The sequence below is a fragment of the Hemitrygon akajei genome, chromosome 1 (assembly GCF_048418815.1).
Source record: "Hemitrygon akajei chromosome 1, sHemAka1.3, whole genome shotgun sequence".
Lineage (NCBI taxonomy): Eukaryota > Metazoa > Chordata > Chondrichthyes > Myliobatiformes > Dasyatidae > Hemitrygon > Hemitrygon akajei.
This window is the reverse complement of record NC_133124.1, coordinates 70890799-70894122: the sequence shown is the minus strand read 5'-3', so window position 1 is coordinate 70894122 and position 3324 is coordinate 70890799. Positions and strand designations below refer to the sequence as shown.

At 43.8% G+C, this 3324-nt stretch overlaps 1 pseudogene; it reads left to right on the top strand.

Moving 5' to 3' along the window:
• The first annotated feature begins 1105 nt into the window (after positions 1-1105).
• Positions 1106-1643, top strand: LOC140727643 (actin, cytoplasmic-like; annotated as a pseudogene).
• Positions 1644-3324: the final 1681 nt, after the last annotated feature.

The following is a 3324-nucleotide window of genomic DNA, read 5'->3' as shown; positions in this document are numbered from 1 at the left end:
GAGTTCTGTATGATTTCCCTCTTGCGTGAGGATGTATCTGGTCTAGAGTGCAGCAACGATTGATTTGCGAGACTGGGGTCCTGGGGTGGTTGATTTATCAAACATGTAGGTGTTTGATAGCTTTAGTCTCCAGTTTGGAAGAACAATGAGCCTATTGAGATGCAAAAGTATCTGCTGTTTTAACAAGGTAAAAATAGTGGGAAGGGTTTCCTCGTGGTGAAGGAGACTAGAGTCATTTAAACCTATCATAAAGGTAGTATATTTGAGACTGAAATGAGGGAAATTCCTTTGTTCAAATCAATCATTTGGAAATCTTTCCAAGAGGCATGAGTCATATCTGATACTGATTAGTTGTTGGACTGCTGAATATAAAGATTGCAGGGAAATGATTTTCATTTTGAAGCTGAACTATGTTGAAATATCATGCAGGCTTGGACTGTATGACCTACTCATGGTTCATGACTTACAATATTTAATTTTATCCAAATATTTTGACTGTTTTGCCCCAGGGTCAGTCTTGAGATATTACAAAACCTGTCCTAGGATAAATGTTATCCACTGGGTCAGACCAAAGGCTTAGGAGCCAAGTACTTCATGGCTCTTGAGATATTACAAAACCTGTCCCAGGATAAATGTTATCCACTGGGTCAGACCAAAGGCTTAGGAGCCAAGTACTTCATGACTCTTGAGATATAGATGGAACCTCTCTCCTCTCATAATTCTGTCAGTTTCAGTTTCTAGAGCCTGTATGTAGTTTTGATTGGACCAATGAAAGTGTTGCCCTTTCAACAGAGGCAATACTTGATGGCTGGGTAGTGGACAGTAATGAATGGCTTGTATGCTTCACCACCTTACATCATGGATTTTGGGGGTTGGCGGAACGGGAGGGAGCAACTGGGAAGTTCAGGAATGTGTTATTGCAGATTAGCAATGATTCTGAAGGGCTGAATGGCCTTTTTCTATTTGCTGCCAATACACCTATGAAATGTTACTATGAAAGGTATGGGAGATGAGAAACAGACTAAGATCTTCTGGCCTTTATTAGATCTTTTTTATCCTATATATTGTAGGTTCATACTTCATCCATTGTTTTCAATTCTAGAATATGATGGTGGAAATGGGTCAGAAAGACAGCTACGTTGGTGATGAAGCCCAAATCAGGAGTGACATCCTGACCCTGAAATACCCAATTGAGTACGGGATTGTGACCAACTAGGATGATATGGAGAAGATTCAGCACCATACCTTCTATGAGTTGCGAATAGTCTCAGACAAGCAACCTGTCCTCCTCTCAAAGGCTCCCCTCAATCCCAAAGCCAACCTCGAGAAGATGACCAAATCATATTTGAGAACATCAACACTCCAGCAAGTATGTTGCCATTCAAGCACATACACCTCTGGCATTGTGCTAGATTCTGGGGATGATGTGACTCACACTGTGCCAACCTACGAAGGTTATACCCTGCCATATGCCATCCTGCATCTGGACCTGGCTGGCCAGAATCCCAATGATTGAGCACGGGTACTCCTTCACAACCACTGCTGAGAGGGAGATAGTCCATGACATCAAGGAAAGCATCACTTATGTTGCCCTAGATTTTGAATCTGAGATGCAAACAGCCAGCTCATCCTTATCCTTATAGAAAAGCTATGAGCTTCCTGATGGCCAGGTTATCACCATTGACAGATGGTTGAATATTCAGTGTGCATCTCATTTTTATTGCAAATGGTGGCATTATTGTTCCAGGTTGCAGCAGCCCAGAAGAGAGCTTGTCCAGTCAAGACAGATGACAAAGGAAAACTTGGCTAGGTTTGTAACATACAGAGAAGGCTGGAGCTCAAAATGTAAGACACATTGGGATAGGAAACACATACACAAAATGCTGGAGGAACTCAGCAGGCCAGGCAGCATCTATGGAAAAAAAGCAGTTGACGTTTTGGGCCAAGACCCTTTGGTAGGACTGGGGGCTAGTTCTGACAAAGGGTCTCGGCCCGAAACACTGACTGTACTCTTCCATCAATGCCGCATGGCCTGCTGAGTTCCTCCAGCATTTTGTGTGTGTTTCCTGTCCCATTGTGTCTTACACTTTGAGCATCTCCATAGCACTATAGCCCAGCATCTCTTATAGCTGGCTGTCCAGGAATAAATTTGCGGCAAGCAAGAGACGTGCACTCCAGGCAGTGAATTTTTGGTGCCAGAGACAAAGTCTACACGTGTATCTCACAGGAAGAAAACTGGCTACCAGTTGTCATCTAGCATTGTCAGTCAAGTAGCAGGACTTCAGCTGACAGATTGACGAATTGTTAAGCGACATTAGGATCATATACACCAATGAACTGACAGGGAACCTAGGGAAGCATCCTCTGCTGATGAAGCTAATGTCCCAACAGAAGAACCAATGGAGGCTTCATCAAGAGAAGAGATTCACAGTCCACTGCCCTTGACGTTTGTCAGCTGACCGGGGAGGCACAGAGAAGGAAGCGAACCCCTGCGGCAGTCCACAAGCATGAACCAACCAGTTGACTGCAACCAAGCGGGGTAGACAATCCATTATATTTCTCAGTTTACCTAATTTATTCCCATCCTCTGCAGTTCCCATCTATGTAGGGTGAGGGATGTACCATATCAGATCAATCGTGAGAACGTAGTGAGTTCACAAGCGGACAATCAATTGTGCAGTGAATCAACTGAACTTCTGAGTGCAGCAAGCACTCTCTTTTGGGCTCAGGCTTTCTAGTGCACATGTTTTTCAACTCGACGGGCTTGGTTCACAGCTTCCATGCTGTAAGGTGCCCAGTGTGTACCATTATTAACATGACTCCGTAAAAACATTTAATCATGCTACTCCTTTATAGTTCTTGCTCCATGCCTACATAACAGTCTTCAGGAAGGAGAAGTCAGAAGAACACATGCTAGTCCTCATTGAGAGGTCAACAGTGGAAAGGGTTCACGGCTTCAAGTGCCTAGGCATCAGCATCTCAGAGGATGTATCCTGGGCCCAGCACATGATACAATCATGAAGAAGACACACCAACTTCATCAGGAGTTTGGGGAGATTTGGTAAGTCACCAAAGACTAGCAAGTTTCTACAGATTTACAGAGGAGAACATTCTGACAAGTTATATCACAGCTTGGTATGCATAGGATCGAAAAGTCTATAAAATGTTATAGACTCAGCCAGTTTTATCAAGGGCACAAACCTCCCAACCACTGAGGGCTTCTCCAAATGCGGTATCTCAAGAAGGCTTCATCTTTCATTAACGACCCTCACTATCTGGGATATATCCTCTTCTCATTACTACCATCAGGAAGGAGGTAGCTTG